The 11,168-nt window shown below is 41.0% G+C and overlaps 1 non-coding gene across 1 annotated transcript; it reads left to right on the top strand.

Annotated features, from left to right (window-relative positions):
• Nucleotides 1–3,218: 3,218 nt before the first annotated feature.
• On the top strand, nt 3,219–3,325 carry LOC131228348 (small nucleolar RNA R71). The gene has a single exon (XR_009162854.1). It is a non-coding gene; the product is annotated as a small nucleolar RNA R71 (small nucleolar RNA).
• Nucleotides 3,326–11,168: the final 7,843 nt, after the last annotated feature.

Raw genomic sequence — 11,168 nt, 5'->3', positions numbered from 1 at the left:
TCCAACCCAACACCAATCTACTCCTTGGCCTTTATAAGTTGGCACAAGGAGTAGGGGCCTTACTGTTGGAGGAAAATATGATAAGTCAATAAGTCAATTTATGGAATGGACCAGCTCTACTGACATGGCGCAGACTCACCAGGCGTCGAGCCTGACCGAGGCCCACATGTCCAAAGCCATGAGGCGAGACCTCCAAGGAGGTCGATACACCTTTATGGACACTCAAAAGGGTCCTTCAGAGGTGACTTCATGTTGACTATATACATAGGTCAGTTATAAACCAAGCATAGGTCAGACTGACTTGGCCCTACCCCAGCACGGCCTATCCTCTAAGTCAGCCATGGATCGGCCTACAGTCGGTAGTAGTTGATTATGGGTCGACCATACTTACACTGATCAAGGATCAACATTCACAATATGTCATCAATCAATAGATTGGCCGAGCAAACGGTTATCCAAGCCTCATCAGTTATTCTCATCCAAGTCGAGCTAAGAAGATGGCTTAATATCAAGGTCTCTTTCTGAGATCCTCAAAAGATAAACTCCAATTCCAAAAATCTAGGAGATGGAAGATCTCAGAATCCTCTAAGATAATGATTAATCCACTCTAGGGAAAGATTCTGACGCTACGACATTACGCCACCTCTATAAATAGAGGACCTACCCACGGTGAGAGGTACGCGCACACAGATCTCGCCCCTAAACCTCTACTATTAGACCCAGATTTCAGGCCTGACTTAGGCATTGGAGGGTCCCCTGAACTAGTCAGGGTCTCCTTTGTTCTCTTCCTATGCAAGTGCTCAAGTGCTAAAGGGGGTAAGCCATAAATTGCATCAACAGCTACGATGGTGATTCCAGACTTCTTGGGAACCACCTGAGTTCGACTCACCCATTGACTATCGAATATAGGGTATATGATACCCACATCCAATAATTAAAGAACCTCAGCCTTAACCACTTCCTTCATGTTTGGATTTAGTCTACATTGTGATTGCCGAGAGGTCTTCGCATTATCCTCGAGATAAATGTGTTGAATACAAACTAACGGGTCAATTCCCTTGAGGTCTACAATCGTCCATTCAAGGGCTCCCTTATGCTCAATGAGAGTAGATATGAGCATACTCTCCTGTTCTTGCTTAAGGTGGGAAGAAATCACCACCGGGAATGTCTCATCTTGACCTAAATAGACATATTTCAAATCAGAGGGCAAAGGTTTTAGGTCAGGCTTTGATGCCTTAAGGTTAGACGGCAGAGGCACTTCATCAGTTTGGGGCAACTCTTCAAATTGTGGCCTCCACTGGTTAATTTTAAGTACCGGCACAGTATCAAGCATGGCACCCATCTCCCTAATCATGTCATTATTAAAATCATGTGAGTTGGCTAAGCATGTCTCTAGAGGGTCAGAGGATAAGGTCAAATACATTTTATCTTCCACGAAAGAGTCAATCATGTTAATGTCATGGAAATCGTCATCATCCTCTAACCATCTGCCAGTATTAAAAAAGATATTTAACTCTAATATCATATTCCCGAAAGACATACTCATGACTCCATTCCTGCAATTAATGATTACATTTGAAGTGGCAAGGAATGGGCGACCAAGAATGACAGGAATCTGAATGCTCATGTTACTGATGGGTTCCATATCCAGGATGATAAAATCTACTGGGTAGTAGAATCTGTCAACCTGGACCAACACATCCTCAATTATCACTCTCGGTACACGAACTGAGCGATCAGTAAGTAGTAATGTGGTTAGGGCGGGTTTCAATTCACCCAAACCAAACTTTTTGTAGATCAAGTAGGGAATCAGATTTACGCTTGCTCCTAAGTCAAGAAGTGCATACTCAATTTAATAGTTCTCAATTACACAAGGTATGGTTGGGCTACCAGGATCTTTGAATTTCTGTGGCACATCTTTCTTTAGTATGGCACTCACTTTCTCAGTTAAAAAGATTTTCTTTTAAATATTTGGTCATCGTTTGGTCGTACATAAGTCTTTCAGAAATTTGGCATATGAAGATATTTGTTTAACTGCATGCAGTAGAGAAATATTAACCTTCACTTATTTCAACACCTCTAGAATGTCACTCACTTTCTCAGTTAAGAAGATTTTCTTTTAAATATTTTTCCGTCTTTTGGTTGTACATAAGTCTTTCAAAATTTTAGCATATGAAGGTATTTGTTTAACCGCATCCAGTAGAAGAATTTGACCTTCACTTGTTTCAACACCTCTAGAATGTCCTGAGAGTTAGAGAGAGGTTTTGGTGCAACCAATCATTGGGGAAATGGAGCAATCGGCTTCCCTTGAGGTTCTGATTCTAATTCTTGTGGAGCAATGTTCGGTCTATCCTTGTTGTCCTCTTCCAGGTCCCTAGGCTTTTCGGTCCTAACCGAAATAGTTTTGTCAATGGTCTTCCCACTCCTAAGAGTGCATGGTGATAGATTTAGCTTGCTCCATCTAATTTAAAGAGCTTCGGTCGTTAACTTTATATTATGGTTTTGGATTAGGAAGAGGATGAGTTGGAAGGCTCCCCTTATTCCCAATCGCACTTTTAGTATCAAGTCTTTGTATGGCCTTTGTGATGTCTTGAAAGGCTTGTAGCATACCCTGAATGAAAAGCTCTTGCTTTTGAAGATGTTTTAGAACCGGGTCCTCTTGAGGTTTCTCTTGATGTGGAATTTGATTAAAGAAACCTTGAGGGGTAGCAGTTTGTCCATTCCTCTAACTGAAGTTTGGATGATTTCTCCAACTAGGATTGAATGTATTAGAGGTAGGTCCATTAACAGGTCTTTAGTAATTGTTCACGGCATTGGATTGTTCATTCAACACCTCTTGAAAGGCAGGTATTGTTGGACAATTTTTAGTTGTGTGAATGTCGCAAGCACAAATACCGCAAACAGTTTCCTTAGCCTTTTCCTTCTTTAATTCCATGGCCTCGAGTTTCCTAGTAAGATTAGCCACTTTAGCACTGATATCATCACCCTCTTTTAGGAGATACATTCCACCCCTTTCTTTGGATTGAGTCAGCCTAGACATGGTGCTTGGTTTTGGGGAGATGTCCCATGATTGGGTGTTTTCAGCAAGCTTATCAAAATAGTCTCACACCTTATCGACACTTTTATTCATAAATTCTCCATTACACATTGTCCCGACTAATTGACACATGGGAGATGTTAGTCTATCATAGAAAAAGTTCGTTATGCGCCACATTTCAAAACCATGTTGTGGGCATGAACTAACAAGATCTTTGAACCACTCTCAACATTGGAAGAATGTTTCATCTTCCTTTTGGGCGAAGTTCATAATCGACTTTCTAAGGGTGTTTATCTTATGGTATGGGAAAATTTTCTTTATGAACTCCCATGTCATGTCAATTCATCTACCAATAGATCGAGGACGTAGTGAATGCAACCACATCTTAGCTTTTTCTTTTATGGAAAAGGGAAAGAGTTTCAGCCTGACCGTGTCGTCAGGCACGTTAGGAAAATATAGAGTAACTATAATTTCGTCAAACTCTTTTAGGTGTAAATATGGATTTTCATATTCAAGCCCATGAAATTTTGGAAGGAGTTGAATTACCCCTGACTTGATATCCATATGTCCAGTATTTTCTGAAAAAACCATGCATGAGGGTGTACTCACCCCTGCCGGTTGTAAATAATCTCACAAAGTATGAGGCGGGGGTGCTTGATGCACCTCATTCTCATCCTGGACTTCCTCAGCCCTAGGTTGAAGTTGTGGATTTGCTAGTTGATTTGCAACCATCACTTCAATTAACTCTGAGGATCTCAAGTGGTGTCTAATCCTACAATGGATAGATAACCCCTTAACCAATCCTCCAATTAAAAGATGTCAAGTATTATCATGGACCCACTTGGGCATGAAACACTCTCAGCCCTCAAATTCAAATTCTAACCTAATTCTAAAAAGGAAGAAAGGAAATAGAAATCTAGAATTAGAAAGAAAGAGGGAATTAGAAAGAAGTTACCAAATTATTAGGTCCTGGAAAACAAAACAAAATAAGTCAGTTTCTAAAATAGGAACTCTAAAATTAGAAAGTTCTAATAAAAAGTAAACTAGTTTCTAGAAAAAGAAGATTTCTAAAAACAGAAAATAGAAAGTTTCTAAAAGACTGATTAGGAAAGTTCTAAACCCTAGAATTAGAAAGCAAGTTAGTTTCTAAAAAATAAAAGAAATCCTAGAATTAGAAAGTTTCTAAAAACAAAAAATAAACTCTAATCCTAAAAATAGAAAAATAGAAAAATTAGAAATAGATCACCAATTTAGAAAGTCTATATCAGGATCCTACAAAATAGGAAAGTTAGGTTAGTATCTAAAAATCAAACAGAAAAAACTAATCCTAAAATTAGAAAATATAAAAACCTAATATTAAACTAATCCCAAAATTAGCTAATCTCAGAAAAGCGCAACCGTTAGCCCCCGTCAATGGCACCAAAAACTTAGTCACAACCCCAAGTGTAAGGTCGCGATGTAGTAAATAATCTCGGTAAGACTGAGGTCAAATCGACAAGGACTGAACCTTGTACGTATTTTAGAAGTAACCAAAACTAGAACTAAAAGAAGATGTAATCTAAATCTGGAGAATGGAAGAGAATAATTGCAAACTATTTAACTAAAACTTATAAACTACAAAGGTGGGAAACTAGGGTTTCCAAGGATCCACTTGTAGAGAACAGGGAGATCTATGCTTGATTCACAAATACAACTAGATTTAGAGTCCCATCTTCATCCAATTGGAAGATAATTCATGGAAAATCAATTTTGAACTTCCTTTGATCTAGTTCTTAATGGATGAAAGGTATGAGAACTAGAAGTGACTCCATCACTAAACCATGCCCCATGAGACGAAGCATACAACAGAATTTACCAATCCACAACCAATCTGAGAGAATTGTGAACGTTAGCAAGGATTCCATCATCCAGCCATGCCCATGGGATGATGGTGAACAACGGGATTCCTAAGTTCACAGCCTCTATACACGAACAAAATATACTCAAAGCTATCATAGATCTATTGTAATTTAAGTCACAACAAACCATTAAAAGCTAAGAGTATTTCTCATAATCAAACTAGAATCAAAGAGAGTTCAATAAACATAAATCAAAGCCATAGAAAGTATCTCATCACACTACAAGCTCCACCTCTTAGCCCTAGCTAAGAAATTTAGCCAACCATAGACATGATTAAGCTAGAATCTGAAAAACATCAAGGAAGAAAACTAAAGAAGAAGGAGAAGAAAAACTCTTTGAAGTCGGCCTGCTCCACGGCTTTCTCTTTCTCTTTCTCTCTCTCTTCACGTCTGATCCCTCACATCCCCTTTCTCCTTCTCTTTTATAGCATTGTTGTAGGTCGGCTGGAAGTCGGCAACACGTGCGTAATCTTACACAGCAAGAAGCAGTGAGGCTTTTATGCATCTCTCCTACGCAACGAAACCATCTGGCGCAACCAGTTTCAACACAAAGACGGCCCTATTACGAGATCTGTTCCGATCAGCCTTCTTAGGCATGGTCGGACATCCCTTAGGAGAGGTTTGAACAGTCAAGATCATTGGTCTGATCCTGGCCATGATTGCATAACAGCCCGGATCGTCCAGGTTCCCTCCGGATGCATGTCTGCGTATTACATGCGAAAAATAGATTTTGCGTTAACTGTGGGGCCCACATGCTATGGTGTTTGAATAATCAGCTCCGTCCATTAGATTGGTGGCAGAATTTTGGTTAGAGATGATGTGGTACATCTCGGATTCAGTGTGGCCCATGGAGTCTTTTTTTCCTGCTATCCATCCTACGTTTGATCATGATTTTCGTGTGTGCATGTGCATGGCAGTGTAGGATGCCATGGGTTTGGTCGGCCCCACCATCCGGACATAGTGGACAGTTCAAATCGACCATTTGGTCAAAGGTGGTGGGCCACAACACATCACAACGAATGCCTGTCTGCTGCTGTGTAAGAGGAGAGAGACTTCTCTCTTTGGAAAGCACGGTCAAATTTAGTTTGACCGTGCTTACACTTTCGGTGCACTGCATTGTATAAGAGGTTGTGCACTTTCATCATGGGTGGGGCCCACAGAGGTATCTTTGGAAGGATCTGTTCCATCCATCTATTTTTCTCATCTGATTTGATGGGTTGAGACCAAAATTGAAACATATCCAGAGATCAGGTGGGCCCTGAATCATTAATTTATGGCCGATCTTCCTATTGGACTACTTCCACAAAGATCTGAGGGCTGAAATTTTACGTGTACGATTACTTTATGTCCTCAGGATGGATATAAATTTTTGTGCCAAATGAATGGTAGGAGCCCTGTGATCTTGCATTCAGGATGATTTTTAAGCTTCCTTATCTTCAATCACTTTGTTTTCTTAGATCTTTGGCATGTGAATTCTTCAATCTCGGTCTCCTAAGATTTGTCCCTTGCCTTGGTGATTCTTAAGCATCAAATCCATGCCTTTAGTACCCTTTTCAGTCCAAGCTCTTAAATTCACCTTGCAACATAAACATGATTAAAATAGAATGTTAAGCATAATCATGTTCATAAAACTAAGTAATAACTAGGGTCTGATATTTAATATTTGACCCTCAACACTTCTTTGCAAACTTTTGCTTCAACGCGATTAGCTCTGCCTCTAGAGTCATGATCCGGACTTCCAAATTCTCTAACTCGACCTTAGTAGTTTCCACTATGGCATTCTTGGTCACGATTTTTGGGCAATGATGTGTGCAAAAGTCCTCTTGGACTCAGTCATAGCTTGTTCTGCCTCACAGCGACCGACAACAACACCAGCATGATGGCATGTCTTCAACAGCCCTTTGAGTTCCTTGAGAGCAGATATCTTGGCATCTAGAGTAGGGTCTAACCAGGAGAGGATGCGGCAAGATCCTGTCAACCCCTTTTGTAAAAGGTTGTGAATTTCAGCCTTTACATCCTACAGATTGATTATAAGAGATGGAGACTCAGCCGCAGTTGCTTCTCCCATAAAGGATCTCTCAAATGAAGAAAGGATATCGCCTACGGGAGGGAGACCTTTACTGTTGAGGGTAGGGGTAACACCTGCAGGTGTAATTACCAAAATAGTTGGCTAATGAGAGCTAGGTTCGACCATCTCGACCATAGTTGTCTCAACAGCAATAATGGCCGAAATCATCCCAACAATTTCAACCGCAGTAGAATCTGCACAGCTAGAACCATTTCGATAGCCTTGACCAAAGTGGCAACAGGTTCTTTGATCTCGGCTGCATTCAACTCATCAATCTCAGCCGAAGCTGGTTCAAATATCTCAACTGAAACACCTACAACTTCTGTTTCCTCAGCCACAACTCTTTCGGTCTTAACCGTTTCCTCAACCATCTCTGTTATAACCATAGCTTCAGACTCAGTTGAAGCCAGAGACTTCTCAATCATTGCAGGTGGTGGAAGGAGTAGCAATGGAGGAGCAAAATTTACAGCGAAGGATTGAGAGGGAGGCCCTGCAGCCAAACTCTGAATCACCGGTACAAGATTGGAGGGAGTCTGTATCGCACACTCCAAGTTACCAGGAATATTGCTGACTTCAGGTGAACTATCAGAGTGGACGCCTTTTGCATTGACTGTTGTTTCTGAGTCGAGGTTCATAACCTATGTAATTATAGGATCAGGGACCCTCGGAACCACCGGAGTTACTACTACTGCAGTTGCCATGGTTGCTAGAGGAATTGCAAATTATTGGATTGCTGGTATATGTGGTTGATGTTGTTGTTGGTTCATGACCATTCGTTCGATTGCTAGTGGCAACTCCTGAGTAAGTGTGAGAAAAAAGAAAGGAGTTAACAAGCACATAATAAATTAAATCGGTATAAACAGATGTCTGAGCAAACAATCTCCACCTAAATCAGACTGAACAGCGTAGATGATTGGCTAACTGTTAGCAGCTTAAGGATTTTTTATTAAGGTTGTCAACGGTCGAGTGGAAGTAGGGAATGGTGGCGGATTAGGACGATAAGGTGGGTGATACTTCTCATCAATGGGAAGTCAAGATTATGCAGTCTCTCTCTATCCCGCCACCATTTATTGAAATGGGCTTTCTCATGGCGTTTTAGGCCTTTGTCAATTTCTTGTGAATAATCTACAATGGTAAGGCTAGGCCAATACTTGGTTTTGAAATATTTTTCAAAAACGGATATAGCCTAGGCCAAAGAGGTACCCGATGGTTGACTAGGTATAGCCGATGTCAACAACGGTTGATCCTCTATTATTGGATGAAATTTGGGAGGATCAGTGTGTTGGAAAGAAAGGATGTGAATTTTTTGGAGGTTAACTAAAGAGATCCCCCAAATATGAGATCTTCTTCAAAGCCATCCATTGTTATCGGGCAGATGTGAAGATTTATGAAGGTTCCTCTGTGATTTCTTGGCTCGCTAGGACAAGAGCCTCAACTGTTGGGGTTAGAACAGTAGTGGCCGATCTTATTTTTTCCCTGCCCATTGTCCTCTTAGCATTAGGGGCAGGCAGCATGGCGGCACTTCTTTTCTTGTTCTTCACCACATCCAATTAAGAGACAAATTGATTTATAAGCTCTGGCTTACTTCTACCACCTATCAATTTAGTTTAGTGGTGATCCCACCATGTGACGAAGTTATCCGTTATCTGGGGAAAGTTGGGATAACTTGGGATCGTCAAAGTGAGTGACTCTTTACGTTATGTTGTGCTCAGAGTTATATAAAGCTCTAAATCGGTCACTAGCATACGATTATAAGGAGGATGATTAAAAGCTTTATGAGTAAGAGGACATGGGATACATTAAGAGGCATGGGATACATTGAACGAGGCCAAATTGTCGAGCAACTAGCGATGGATAATACTGCTTGATCCTAGCCTTAGCATTTTTGCCTAACTCAATCGTGCTTCCATAAGAAAGATTGTGGCCGATAACATAGCTAGTCCAGGTGTGATGTGAACAACCGGCCAAGTATTCATTATTTGGATCAAATTTCCCCATCAGCCACCCTAGTCATAAGTTGTTTCCTCTAAAAAAAAGGCATGAAGGATTGGTCTTCCTTGGATTTGTTAAGGCAGAAGAATCCTGTGAGATAGTTTTTGACCGTAAAACTCTCCAGGAAGATGTGGAGAATTCAGTTGTTGAAAGAGGAGTATGAATTTCCTGTGTATTGTTTGATTAAAGAAAGCAGGTCAGAAGTATGCAAAAAACTACATCTACAGGAGCCATAGCGGCCCTCCTGCAGAATGTAACCCTTTACGAGTGGCCTCGTAAAGACTTTGATTTAAATGGCCAAGAATGTAAGGTGTCAAGCCATCCTATGACCTTGAGCTAGTCGTTCAACCAAAGCAACGTATTCAGACGTGTCCTGAAGAGCACTGACACAGAGAAAATGTCGATAGATCCAGATAATAAGAAAGGTCATATGTTCTTCTTCTTCAACCGGACCTTCTTGCTTGTGGTGGGCCTTCAGGAAATTGGTGTAACCTTTATTCTCCTTGCTTGGATAATCCTTGCGCTATTTAGAAACAACACTTGCATAGTAGCTCAGTCAGATGGCAAATGTCCTTGATAGTAGTACTCATCGGGCCGCAGTCGAAGAGAAAGGTGTTGGTCGAAGTACTCCAAAATGCTAAAAGAGAGAGAGAAGAAGGGCTGGACTAACTTGATGCTCATGAAGGGAGATTTTTATGCATTCATAGATGCCTATGTTTTTCCACATTGCTGCATAATGGGATGACACCCAGATGACCATTCTTCCCAATCTAGAAGAGGCTTCAGCCATGTCCAAGGGATTTTCAATGCATTTTCCACACCAAGAAAGGATCCAAATCTGATTAGTATTTCTTCTCCAGGGCAGATCGGGAAGAAGGGATCAAGAGGTTATACCTCATCGACCGAGACTTCTGAAGAAAATGCTGGACCAACGTAAAGAACCTCATCGCCCAAAGGAGACTTAAAGATGATATCCTCGGAGCATTTCTCCCCAAGGAGCTCCATTACTGCCATGATATCTTTCTGGTCAAAAGAAAGGGTGGATGATGAGGAAGCAGCCATTGCAGAAGGAGTGTTTAGAAGCAAAGGTTTTGGGGAGGGGATTGTAGAGAGAGAAAATTTGAAGGTGTAAGCAGGAATCATCCTAGGTATTGTTTATATGGCTGAAGAAAGAGATGGCATTTATTGAAGCATCATTATTATTTCGACAGAATGGCTAAGGAAGACACGTGTAAACACAGGATTCAATTGATGCCTCAATTTGACACGACCAATACTGACAATAACGGTTGAAGGCAATTCACAGTTGGACAACATGTGTGAGCATTGATGGCATCATTAATAATGACTCAAATGTCGATGCCTCTTTCATCAAAAGGACAAAGATAAGGGGGGCAATGTTCGTACCCATTTCGGCCGAGCCCTATTGTCACGCCCCAAGCTCAGAAACTGGGCTAACAAAATTCTCGATCACCGAATCCGATGCCGATAGCCTCCGTAGTACCCCATTCTCGGGTCCTGGCACACATACACTAGGTTCCGATCCTGGGATCCTACAAGGAGGATTTCTATAACATAAGTCTGTTTCATAATCAGCATAACTAAGATCATAACCCACAAATAATAACCACAAGAACATCATCACAAAATCTACTAAGAATAAAAAAAAAAAACTTTTATAATATAAGGCGTACAAAGGGAAAGATACAGTGGCTATAATAAAACTCCAAAAGCTCTGCATCACGTTTCAACTCCTACTTACCTACTGTGTAGCATCACCAGCACACATCAATCATGCATAAGCTTATAAAAAGCTTAGAGGGTGGTGTAAGTGTGTGCAGAACAGGTGTCAAGTATGCAATATCAGAGTATGCGAAATATGCAGGCAAGACCATGAATACCACTAGTCGTAACAAGGCTATGTAATACAAGGCAGGAATGCCACCATCCATACCAAGGCTATGCAATACAAGGCAGGAGTGCCATCAGCCATCCCAAGGCTATGCTACGCTACACCAAGCATGAATGCTATTAACCATACCAGGGCTATGCGATACGGGGCCTATATAACTAAATGTCATATGCAATATGCAATGTGATCATGCCAGTCCACACATCAGTACAGTTCCTCTCTGGAAAATCACTGGGGTCAAATACACTCCACACTGACTGC

The sequence above is a fragment of the Magnolia sinica genome, chromosome 15, assembly GCF_029962835.1.
Source record: "Magnolia sinica isolate HGM2019 chromosome 15, MsV1, whole genome shotgun sequence".
In the NCBI taxonomy this organism is placed as follows: domain Eukaryota; kingdom Viridiplantae; phylum Streptophyta; class Magnoliopsida; order Magnoliales; family Magnoliaceae; genus Magnolia; species Magnolia sinica.
This window is presented reverse-complemented; position numbering and strand designations above follow the sequence as displayed.